General features: G+C 46.0%; 1 pseudogene across 1 annotated transcript in view; it reads right to left on the reverse strand.

Annotated features, from left to right (window-relative positions):
- Positions 1 to 13,537, reverse strand: part of LOC144129642 (uncharacterized) — a 388,920-nt pseudogene that overhangs the window by 99,670 nt on the left and 275,713 nt on the right. The window lies entirely within an intron of this gene.

Genomic DNA, 13,537 nt, shown 5'->3' on the forward strand with positions numbered 1-13,537 from the left:
ATTGTAATAATTGAGCAACACAGTTCGGCCTTCCATGCAAAGGTGAGAGAGGGACGCGTACGAAATCCCGTCAGGACCAGGTGGAGAGGGACGCCTGCACGAGGAAAGAGCAGCTTCTAGTTCAGGCATCGTAAATAGCATGTCGTAGTGGTCATCTGGTGAAGGTGCTACAAAAGCCTCCAAACTGGTTTATGGTACCATATTTGTGCCCACAACCATTTTGAAGAATTTTTCTTCTACCTCTACATTATTACGGCGTTGGTAAAAAGACAGGGCATGGAAAGGATAGCGTTCCTGCGGGGGTGAACGCAAGCTCCTGGCTACATGCCAAATACGCGACAGTGGTTTGCGAGGGTCCAGCGATGAGCAGAACTGCCTCCAACGTTGTCTCCCTAGTCTCGCTAGGTGGCGCTTTATTTGTCGTTGAGCTCGGTGTCAAAGGGCAAGATCATACGTGGATTTGGTTCTTGTGTATTTCCTTTCGGCGCGCAGACGGACTGCGCGTAGTCTTTCGAATTCCACGTCAATAGGAGACCCTGGCGTAGGCGCACATATATACCGCGTGGTCTCACTGAGAGAGAACGTAATCAGGCCTTCTATTTTAGATGGTGTTGAGAGGTCCACACAGGAAATCTCCACGGACGACCTAAAGGCAGGCCAGTCTGTATATCGCACGCGAGACGGAGTAGTAGGTGCGTACCACTTGACGCAAACATACGTTGGAATGTGGTCACTCCCATGTGTTTCCACGTCACTGCACCAGCTGACGTAAAACTGGAGACTTGCAGAAACAAACGCCAGATCCAAGCAGCTGCTGTACGACGTGCCACGCAGAAACGTAGGTGAACCATCGTTGATATTGATGAAGTTCTGTGAGTGCATAAGTCAAACAGGTTCCTGCCTCGGTTATTCATAACAGCACAGCCCCACTGAGGGTGATGAGCATTAAAATCGCCCACTATGATATGAGGAGCTGGACAACTCTGAATGGCTGAATATAGGTACGAAGTATCAATGGCATCTCTAGGTCGAATGTAGGCACCGATTATCGAAAAGACCCGTCCTTTTAGCGTGACTGTCAAACAGATGTAATGGTTTGTGCTGTGTGGCTGTAGAACTTGGCGGACGTGCGCAATGTCTTGGAGTATGCAAACTAACACTTTGCTAGTTTCGTCTTCTGTGCGAGACCACAGCAGCACGTATCCAGAAAGGCGGAAAGGCGACGGCATGTTGGGCTCACATATAACCATCACAGGGAAGCGGTACTTGTCGACGCGTTGCCGGAAGTCACTCAGACGACCTCGTAGGCCTCGGGCGTTCCATTGCACCACTACACTACTGCGCACGTGCATTGGCACGGATGAGGTAGGTTTTGGTTGTGCTATAATGAATTACTGCAACGCCGCCAAGAGCGGCTCAAGTGCATCCAAAAAGTGCACAACAATCTTTGCTGTTGGCGTGTTAATGCCTGAAAGCAGCACGCGCATTGAACACACAAGCTTTTTTAACATTACGCTCACATCCTGACATTCGGGCTTGCCAACAGTGTCAGCTGGAGTGGCAACCGGTCTTGGTCTTGCCATGGGGATCTCCTTGGATGGCAGAGCAGGCCATTCAGCATCAGAGGAAGAAGGTAACACAAACGCATCAGACTGAGCTACTGCGGTAACATGGGACACGGCCGCAGACGTCTTGTTATCGTTGTTAGGCTCATGCTGCTGTGCCGGCTGAGCTGATACTTCCTGCGACTGTAGTGCAGGTGGACTAGAAGTGTGTGAAACCGGACGACGCCGACGGGAACGACGTTTCCGGCGACGAATACGCGCAGCCGCTTCTTGGTGGGGCGAATTGTCCTTCACCATCTTTTTCAGGATGAGTCTTTCGTTTTGCAGCTTAGGGCAGTCCTTAGCTGTGGCTTCATGGGCACCCGAGCAGTTGGCGCACTTTATAGTCTCCGTCGTGCAGCTGTCATGCTGGTGCATCCCGCCGCATCGACGGCAGGAGACTTCATTCTGGCAAACAGCACTCACATAACCTATCTTGTTGCACTTGTGGCACTGAACAGGTTTGGGAACATACAGGTGGACAGGATGCCTCACATAGCCCACCTTGACGTGGGATGGCAGAGCGTCAGTTTCAAAAACTAATTTGACACACTTATTGGAGCGCCCGAAACGATGAATTTCAACAATCCGGGCCGTAGATTTAATCAGCGACCAGAGGTCCTTGTCAGCTATCTCCGGGTCAACATCAGTGATAACTCCAGTGGTTGTCCGCTTCCCGTAAGCGACGTAGGAGCGGACCGCCATGCCACCGAGGACGATAATTTCTTTCAGCTTGTCTACTGATGCTGTAACATCTACTGTCAGGACATTCTTCCATGCATGAATTCTGATTTCAAAGACTTGTCCCGGAACAACCCGGTCGAAAAACTGGGTTAGCCGCTGTCTGTTAATGGTGTTCAGATTAGCCGTCTGCGTTGTAGGAACGAAGGCCACTGAGAAGACACCTGGCTGGTCAACATTCCTCGTAGGCAACTCACCCGCTGTTGATGTCCGGCGCAACTTCCTTTTCAGGCGGCGCGACTCAACAAGCGTGAAGCTGCTGCTGTCAGAATCCATCGCTGTCACCGTGGATTCATCAGACGAATCTGGAAGCTCCACATTAACACTAGAGTTGCCACCTCGTAGAGCCACAGTCTTGTCAACGGCGACCACGGGAGGACGCAGGGGTTGCACTCCCGCCATCCCGAAGGATGACGATTACACAGTTCACGCACAAAAGCAAAAAACTGCAGAAAAGTGAAAGAGCTCAAACAAAGAACGTTCGGCACCACCACTTCTTCTTCTACCATATACTATGCACCCGTAGTCCAGCTTGAAGTGCACTAAAGAGCGATATATTTGTAATAGGCATGCTCTATCAGACCCCCACCGTTTTCGCGAGAGTACTTTTAATACATTGAGGGCTTGGGATGCTTTCTTTTTCAGGTTGTTAATGTGTGGTAGAATTGTAAGTTTCTTGTCAAAAGTGACACCTAAAAATTTATGTTCCTGTTTGACTGGCAGTGTGATTTGATTCAAGCACAGATTGGAACCGACCTGTACGCCTCGCCGTAATGAGAACAGAACAGCTACTGTTTTTTGAGGGGAGAACTTGAATTCATTTTTCTCTGCCCAAGCAGCCAGTTTATTTAGTGTGATTTGTATTTGTCTCTCGCAGAACAGTATGTTAGAAGAAGTGTATGTTATCTGTAGGTCATCTACATAAACTGAATACATTACAGACTTAGGTATTACTTTTGCCATAGAATTAATTTTTACTATGAAGAGTGTTGTACTTAAAATGCATCCCTGGGGTACGCCATTCTCTTGGGTGAATGTCATTGACAGAGTTGCTCCTAGACGGACTCTGAATGTGCGGTTAGTCAGGAAGTCGTTCAAGCAGTTCAGCATCCTGCCGCGGATCCCTAGCTCTGCTAGGTCATGGAGGATGCCGAACTACCACATGGTATCATAGGCCTTCTCCAAATCGAAGAAGACTCCGATACAGTGCTGTTTGTGGATGAACACCTCCCGGATGGTGTTTTCTAGGCGGACAATGTGATCAGTGGTCGAGCATGCTTTTTTAAATCCACATTGATGCAAATCTATGAGTTGACGAGATTCAAGTGTTAAGGTCAGTCTAATGTTTATTATGCTTTCGAAAGATTTAGCAATGCAGCTGGTGAGCGCTATCGGTCTGTAATTGTTAGGACTTGTTGATGGTTTTCCGGGTTTCAAGAAAGGTACTATTATTGCTTTCTTCCACTCCTCAGGTATATTCCCAGTTGTCCCTATTTTGTTAAAGAATTTCAACAATGCCTGCACGGCAGCCTCGGAGAGATGGGCAAGCATAGTGTAATGCACATTATCTGGGTCTGGTGCTGTCTTTTTACCAGAAGATAATACCCTATTCAATTAGTGTGATGGGTTGATTGTAGTCCTCGTGCATAGCTGCTGCAAATTAAAGTTTTTGTTTTTCTGCTATTGCTTTGTACTTCTGGAACGTGTTTGTGTAATTGGACAAACTGGAAACTTCAGCAAAATGCTCACCCAGTATGTTGGCCTGTTCTTCTAATGATGTTTGTGTACCGGGTGTAGTCAATAGAAGAAGTGTGAAAGGGGTATGGTCACTACTGAATTACGAACCTTTTCCCACATTTTTTTTGAGGTTATTGAGCTGTTTATTGAGGACACATATTTCTGCCACGAAGATTTCTCGACATTTCTTCGAACGAATCGCGCTCTGGCCTTGGCCCTCTTAAAGGCAATCAAGTTCTCCGCTGTGGTATACCGACGCAGAGAGCCCCAAGCTTTATTTTGTTGTTGTTTTTCCAATGTGCATTCTTGTGTCCACCATATTTTATGTTTTTTGTGTACAAGCCCTGCTGTTTGTGGTATGGCTAGTGTAGCGGCCGATATTATGCATGTAGTAAATTTTTCATTAATTTCGTCTAAGCTGAGGTCTTCACAAAACCCTTTTTCTAGTGTGGCACTTGCTGTAAAAAGTGACCAGTCGGCGAGCTGATGTTTCCAGCGCCGTGGTCTGGTGGGGATGACTGGAGTAGACGATGAGAGGCTGATGATAGTAGGTAGGTGATCACTTCCCAGAGGGTCATTGAAAACATCGCATTTAAATTCGTTAGAAAGCGATGGTGATGCGAAAGCTAAATCGAGAAAGCTCAATTTTGCCGAGGTAGGGCAACAATAAGTGGCTTTTCCCGTATTTAAAAGACAGATAATATTTGAGAGGATAAAATCTTCTATTATTTGTCCCCGTTAGTCACATCGTTCGCTTCCCCAAAATGGGGAGTGAGCGTTAAAATCGCCAACTACCAGATATGGCTCCGGCAGTTGATCAATCAGGCCTTCTAAATCTTCGATTCTTAATGTGATGTGCGGGGGAAGATATACAGTACATACTGGTATTGTTTTGTAGGTAACGACGCTAACTGCAACTGCCTCAAGTTTTGTGTTAAGTTTAATTTTTTGAGCAGGGACGCCGCTTTGAATGACAACTGCGACACCACCCGAGAGTCTATTTGACTGCTCGCGATCGCTCGATAAGTTTTATAGTGTTTTAAGATATTCACATGTTGCGGACCAAGATTGGTCTCTTGAAGGCACAAAGCAATGGGCAATATTGACCCTAAAATATGTGTTACGTCACTGTAGTTTCTCAGTAATCCTTGACAGTTCCATTGAATCACAGAAGTCATGTTTGTGTTTTTGAGTGGGAATGGAGCAGAAGGAGCTTACTTTTCTGGGCCCGTAATTAGGGGTCTGCCTTTTTTTTTTGCTCGAGAGAGCTGTTCCGCCGCTTCAAAGCAGACGGTCTGGGAAGTTATATCCATCACCTCAAGAGAGGTGCTGGAGGACCGCGAAGCCGCGGATGTCTGATTTTTAGGCCTCCCCCGTTGGGGGGAAGTCCTGCGGGAGGCCAACCCATTGGCTGGATCTCCTTGCTTTGGGGATGGCAGAGCAGCTTTCGCTGTCTCTGCCTGGGGCGTGAGTGGCTCTGTCATAGGCTCACTGAGCGTGGCCTTGGCAGATGCCGTAGTGCTGTGTGGCGCACCGCCCCTGCGCACCACATCAGCAAAGGTTGTTTTTGTAGAGAAGGTGAAAGTGTTCTTCGCGTGGAAGCGTCGTCTCGCTTCCTTGAATGTGATGTTTTGTTTTGTTTTCATTGTAATGATATCTTTTTCATTTTTCCACGTTTGACATGACCTTGATGTGCTGGGTGATCATCTCCGCAGTTTGCGCAGCGAAATGCTGCTCCTTCACAGTTATCGGAAGCATGGTCTTTTCAGGCACATTTAGCGCATGTTTTGTGGCCACGACATCTCTTTGACCCGTGTTCATATCTTTGACAATTGAAACACCTTCGTGGATTTGGAATGTAATGGCGCACATTTATTTACAAATAGCCTGCTTATATGGACTCTGGAAGTGTGCTGCAGTTGAACGTGAGGACTATGTGCTTCGTTGAAATTTCTTTATCCTCTTTTCTTATCTTTATACGGTGTACGATTATGACGTTTTGGTCCTTGAGGCCTTCCAGCATCTCTTCTTCAGTGAGATGGATAAAATCTGTTTCAGAAATCACACCATGGACGGTGTTCAAGGAATCTGTGTGCAGTGATAGACACAATGTTGTCCCCAATTTGCACTTGGTTAGAAAGTTTGGAGTATTGGACGATGTCTTTTAGTTCAAGTAGTAGATCCCCATTGGGCATTTTTGACAGTTTGTAGCCTGGACCAATGGCATCAGTCAGACATTTTGAGACTAAGAATGGGGAGATAGTTCTTGCAGATTTTTCTGTTTCCTCACTATGGAGGACATAAAATTTTGGAAATGATTCCTTCGTTTTCCTGAAGCATTGAATAGTTATATCTTCTGTCCGCACTCTTTTATGAGAGCGATCAGGTTTTGAAAGGGGGGGGGGGGGGGGGGAGCCGTAAAAAAAAAGTTTGGTGTTCGGTAGCGGTGCTAGCCGCCACCATGGAGCCCAACATGGGGATGCGACAGGCGCCTTTAAAAAGCCCTGCACACACCAGCTATACACCGCCACTATAACCTAATACGGCATAACACAGGGTTGTCAGCCACACATGGTTAAACCTCGCCGCCTATGAAAAGTGAAAAAACCGAGAAAGGAGGAGGGGACAGGAAAGTTGTCGGAAAGAGATAGGAAAGTGAAAGATGGAGGGCAGGACAGGAAAAGGTGACTGCCGATTTCCCGCGGTCGGGTCAGGCCGAAGGTGCCGTCTACAGGAAGCTGGGGCCAAAGTGGTGTGTTGCCTCCGCCGAGGGGCCTTAAAGGTCCAAACGCTCGGCATCGGCTCAACCACCAGGATCCTCTTTTCCCCGGACACGGCGACGCCACGCACGGCGAGGCGCGTGTGCTCGGGTCCGTGGTGATGCACGGTTCACCATCATCCCCCTGCGGGGATGTCCCTGCGGATGCTCGGGAACCCGCGGTGTCGCCACTCACCGACGCCTGCAAGCTGCAGACGCCCCCCTGCGGGGATTTGGCCTGTTGAGAAATACTGTGTCGCACAACATGATCTCTTTATGTTGCTGGAACTATTTGGTCTCCGGTAGGGCCGCATGATGCACCGCCACGCCGAATCACCGCGGTCAGCGAAATTATTTCATGAGCAGTCAGGTTTAGTGCGGGGAGTATATGCTGCCCTTGAAGAGCCGCCTAGCTGGCTTTCCTGTCTGGATGCATGTGTGTGCATGCCAGACTTTTGATGTTTTGGAAGGGGGGGGGGTCGTGTAGGTGTATGATGGCCTGGTGTTTAGTGGGGTAAGCATGCGTAGATTTTTCCTTCCGGCACTGTTTTTATGCAATAAAGAAGGCAGCGACGGTAACCTAGTGCTCTTCTACGGTGGCCATTGGATCTGATCTGCCAGCGCCGCCACGGTTTCGAATACCAGTCGTGGATGTTTATTTGATTTATTTTTTCTTTTCACTTGACACAAGCATACCAACATATCAAGATATTTGCAAACCCAAAAACATTGGAATAACTTGCCCAGCATTTGCTCATCTAATTGGTGCTTTCGCACCAATATCTCGCCTGGCAGAGTCATTACAACATGCAATAAATTTATTCCGCAGACCTTTATCATTAAATTCAGTTATTTACGTATTTTGATTGATAACCTACTTCTAAAATGTTTTTATATAATCATGCAACAAATAGGCAGAAAAACATTGGTAGGTGCTTAGCTGAGCTACGCCAGGATATGCGTAGCGAGAGCTCCCTTCGAGTTCATTCTTACGCTGACGGCCTCTTCACGATAAGCAGCGATTTCGGGGGCGTCCGAAGCAGCTTCTCGCAGCCGGCGAAGATGACGCGCGTAGTACTCGCGCTCACCGTCTGCTTCTTCACCCATAGAGCACCTGACATGCAAGGCGCATACCCTTGGGGCTTTTATACGTCAAGTTCCATAGCCAGGCGCAACTGCAACACTGGCGGAACTGCGCAGCTGGCTGCCATAGTAGGCGCATGCACGGTGGTGAGGCGTGAAGCCACGTATTCGCGCAGTGGTGGAGACCGGCGCGCCGAAGCGACGAACACCTGTGGAACAACGCAGCGGGTTGCGATGGTAATTGCGCATGCGCAGTGCTGGCTCCGGCTGACAAGGTGAAACGCGGCTCTTCCTAGCGTATTGTAGCCCTCGCTACAATATAATCCTTTGTGTGGTTCTCGCGCCAAGCCAAGCAAGGATTCTGTACGTCAGGAACCCTAGAATTCTTTACTCTTCTTGTAATGAGATCAATGTGTAGGTTCTTGAAAATATCAGAGGTGAGATAAGCGCTAATATATCTGTGCTTATGAACTTGTCTCAGCTTGGTATTGTAAGTAGTGTAAAATTTTGACATGAAGGTCTTTCACAACAAGACGCACATGAGCTTCTTTTCTGCAATGTGATATGCCTGTTCTGTTTTGTGCATTATTCACTCTATTTATTGACGTTGCATCCTGTTGCAGTACCACCATCGAAAAAATTTGTTTCTCTTTAAGAAACACAATCTCTGGCAAATGTTCTTATTGCCGACCTAATACTACTGGAGTTGTTCAAGCAATAAAGTATTAAAGGGGGCGCATAGCCGACCCCCGTGGCACACCAGCGGACACATGAACTTCACGATATTGTTGCAAATTAAGCAATGCTGTTTCTCTTCCTAAATTTCAGTATTCGTGGATCCACCCGGAGCGAGAACTTCAAGCTGTTATAATTAATCTTCACTGCAATCAAAAGTGACGAATAAATTGAACGCTTTCTTAAACTTCATATGCAAGCAGTCGGTTGACCAATCCTGATCCAAGCGTCCAGCCCTATTAAGCGTCACTTGAACCGACGTTTCTAGAGACTTACAAAGGTGCACGCGTTCGCACGGGTTATAATTGGAGTGAACAAAACTTGTTTATGGAACTAATATGTAACACAGCTAGTTATAATAGACTCGCTTTTATAACAATACATCGCGTTTCTGCTATATTCACAATTGCAACACTCCCAAGTTTTCAATATTCTGGAAAGATCTCTTGTAATTGATACCTTAAGATAGCATATATATTTACTGTGCTTTCCGGTATATAACCGATGACTTCATATTGCCACGCGCCACGCAGTAACCGTGTTGGAAGGGAACGAAGCACGCGGGCACCTTGTGGAAGGTGGACGAAGCTGAAGACGCGAGAAGGACGCTCGCTTGGAGGCCTGCTCTATTTCCTCTAGCCAGCCAAGCCTTCACCTGTAAATGTACTTAATCCAACCGCAATATTATTTGGCGGAGGTCGGCTGGGCACGCTGTTCTGGATCCGCTGGCCCTTCGACGCAGCAGGCGCTTGGCTGCTGTGCACCTCTCCCGCCAGAAGTCACTGCCATGCCCACCCAGAAGGTTCACACCCGACCTTCTATTCAGTCCTGTTCTTGGCCACATCAGCGGGAACCCCGCACGTTTAACGGTGAATCTGAGGAGGACGGTGAAGACTGGCTGACCCATTATCAACGAGTCAGAAAGTATAACCGCTGGAACCCGACTGTTCATCTGAGTAATGTCTTCTTTGTCGCCGGGACCGCCCTTTTGTGGTTTGAGAACTATGAGTACAACCTGACTACCTGAACCCAGTTTGTCGACAAAATTACTAAATTCTGCGCCGAATTAAGTACAGGGGGGCCAAGAAGAAAAGAGCCGATCAGACCGTTGTGCAACGAGGTCGGGTTCATGGCGAGATGTGCGCGAAGTACATCGAAGTGGTACGAATCTGCCGGCTTATCAATCAGAACATGTCTGATGAATGCAAGTTGGAACTTTTTGAGAAGGAATTAAAAAAGATGTCTACTGCTCCCACGACACAAAAAAAACCTTACCTCTGCAGCGGATGTAGTGCAACACTGTTGTGCATATGAGGCACTAAACTCGCGGCAGATTTGCCCCAAATTTGGTCGGCTATCAAATGTCACAAGTGTAGCCAGCACCAAAATTCCTGGATCTGAGCATATCAGCTCAGCGGTTCCGCTGATCATGCGTGAAGAGTTGGTTTCTCAGCTGCAAGGTGTCCCTAACAATCACGCGTGCCTCCTGCGCTCCTTGCTTCGTCCACCTTTCACAAGCTTCCCGCGTGCTTCATTCTCTTACAACAAGGTGGCTGCGTGGCGCATGACATTATGTTTAAAAGTTGAAATGCACATCGCTATGTACAGATGTGGCGTATACAGCAAAGTTTTGTATTATTTCTCAGTATATGCATAAAGTACAGAATGCGTATTCGGTATAAACTGTTCCGAAATTTCTGCTCTGGTTCTAGTGACGTCTGATGGGTGAGCATTGGCACAGGTGGCCACTTTTACAAGTTATCTGCATTTCAAAGAACAAGAACTTAATGCAAATTGCGCGCAAGTCACCTTTATCGATGATAATCTTGACAAATTCAACACAGATACTTTGGAGGAAAGGTTTTTCTTGCTTATCTTCAATGATTATAGGGGAGCAATTCATCATTGGCATAATGCATCAAAGGCAGCATTTGCTTCATTGTTAGCATCTTGATTAGTTCCGGCACGTGTAGAGGTCTTCGTCTTTTTAGCTGTCTTGCCCATACTGGTAATGAGATTACTCTGCTTTTTTTAGCGCCTACATCTGATTTATGCCAACAATAAAATTCTCCTTAACCGTTTGTAGCCTACCTGAATTTTTACAGTCTGCTCTAACCTCGCCATATTACACGTCCTTACGTCGTTTCCCTTACCCTTTTTCATAACGTATGACGGCTCAGGCAGCTCTGTTCTTTCTATTCAGCTGCAGGCCTCAATGCCTTGGTGTTTCTTTATGAGATCTTTATTCTCCTCAAACAGGTTTCCACTTTCCTGTCTAATTACCCTACACCCTGCTCCTATTGCGCACTGCGTAATATTTTTTGTGGTACTATCATTAATCACCCGAGCACTCAGGTATCGTCCTCCGTTAAAGCAGAATAGCAGATCTGTACAAAAATTCTGCTCTACATCACTCTTTCCTCTGTCCTCTTGCTGTTCTGCTCCTTCTTAGTAGTTCTACCTATTCACTGTTCCAATCTACGACAATGCCAGACCTCATTATATTAAGGTTACTTCATCCCACCTTTCTGCTTAGCACCTCTACATGCTGCACGATGACAGGACGAGAGGAAAATATGAAGTCTGTTCCAAGTTAGTGCCACCATTCCGGCTCTTTCAAGTCCACCTCATGTAATTTCTTCTACAAACTTTACTTATACCTACACTCTGCAATTCTTAGATTCTATGCTGTACTCACCAGCTCCCTAGTCGCCTGTCTGCTTCTGTCTACCTGTGCACTGAATTTCCCGTCAGGAGAGTTGTTACACTCACACAATTGCATCTGCCCACATAGGAGGACGGGCCAAGAATTGGGGGGCACAGTCAGGAGAGTCTACTACGTTCTTAACTTTGTCGTTGCCTATTCCGCATCTTCATCGAAACGTAAGTCTCCGCGAATATGACGTTGTTTGGTGCGTTAGCCTCGGATATATCAAGAGGGTTTGTTAACCGCGAAAATAGCGAAATTTAATGCGTTACCTCTGTTACAGCAACCTAATTCACCTCGTATATAAAGAACGCTTCTGTCTGGACCTCGGATTTAACGAACTTACTGGCAAGGAAAGCAGAAAATTCCACTGTCATACACATAGCCACTCACGACGACCTGTCTAAGATAGTATAGCCGTTTCCTTTTTTCTGAAGCATTGCGCTTACATAGCGACAAGCATAAAAATGCTGAACAACACAGCCAGAATACGCGGAAAAAACATATCTTTACTACACTGCAACATTAGAAGTCTGCATAAAAACTATGACTCACTCGCTGCCTTTCTTTCTCACCAGAAAATGCGATATGACGTCATAGCAATTTCAGAAACGTGGCTTAAAGGGGACGAATCTCTGAATCTACCTGGTTATAAATTTGTGTCCTTGCCAAGAGCGGATGGTTCTAGAGGCGGTGGTGTAGCTTTTTAACTGTCATCGGAAATCACTTACAAAAAATTACTGGACATTACAGAGACCAGTATGGGTAACTACGAAATGCTCTTTATAGAACTAGGGAACAACATGGTTATTGGTGTCATGTACCGTCCACCCATGTCTAGAACTCAGCCATTTTTGGACAAACTAGAAGAGGCACTGTACAGCCTCACAAATAAGGAAAAAAAGGCGGTTATTTGTGGCGACGTTATCATCAACACAGCTGTTTCATCTAGTAGTGAATACGTAAATCTTTTGTCATCCTACGGCTTTCAAAACCATATAGAAAGTCCAACCAGAATAACGCCAACATCATCATCTACAATAGATCACATATTATCAAATTTGGATGTCAGCCCCTTGAAATTTGGTGTGATAAAATATAACATTACAGACCATTTCCCGACCTTTCTTATCGCTCCTACAATAGCTGTACATCATTCCAAGGACAACACTCATATGTCACCTAGATGGGACTATGAGGCAACAAAAATTTCTATCCAAGAAAAAGACTTTTCAAGCATCGATTTTGATGACGCCAACAAAGCATATAATGCATTCAGCACGCTGCTTTCATCATGTTGCGTCCAAAAGCAATACAACTCTCGCAGAGCATGGCGCCTTCATTCACCTATTTGTCCTTGGATGAATGAAGAAATACTCTCCATAATCAGACTAAAAGAGCACTGGCATACTAAGTTGATGAGAAATCCAAACAATTATTACAAGGAAAAGTACAGAAGCATACGGAATATGTCACTTTCTATGATGCGGAGGCGAAAAAAACAGTATTATAGCAACCTGGTTAAGAAAGCCCAAGGTAACTCAAAAGAAATAAGGCGGATAATCTCTTCCATTACTAGATCCCTCGAGAAATGTAGTATTTTGCCAGAGCTCAGTGCCTTCAACTCTGACCTAGCATGTCTTGCTTCAACGTTCAACCATTTTTTTCTTAACATAGGTAATAGTATAGCTGCCACCTTGCAAATCAACTCTTGTACTGTTTTGCCAACTCCGTGCTCTAATACTTTTGCTTACACAGAGATAACAGCTGCCGAAATTGTTGCTGTCGTCCGCCAGATGTCGCTTAATAAAGCTAAGGGTCATGACGAAATATCAGTGAACATCATTAAGGACAACATTCATATTTTGTGCCTTCCACTGGAAAAAATATTTAATCAGGCTTTTTTATCGGGTATCTATCCTGAAACGCTCAAGATTGGGAGAGTTGTACCGATCTACAAAAACGACAATCCCAATGATGTAGAAAATTACCGCCCAATCATCATACTGAGTTGCATTAATACGCTCTTCGAGAAACTAATAGCTAAGAGAATACAGGATTTTGTTGAAAAATATGGCATCTTAGCCAGAGAACAGCATCGTTTCCGCAGAGGTCATTCTACAGGCACAGCAGTACACTGAGCAACAGAAATAATTAACCGGGCTTTAAATT

Source organism: Amblyomma americanum, chromosome 4 (assembly GCF_052857255.1).
Source record: "Amblyomma americanum isolate KBUSLIRL-KWMA chromosome 4, ASM5285725v1, whole genome shotgun sequence".
Classification (NCBI taxonomy): Eukaryota; Metazoa; Arthropoda; class Arachnida; order Ixodida; family Ixodidae; genus Amblyomma; species Amblyomma americanum.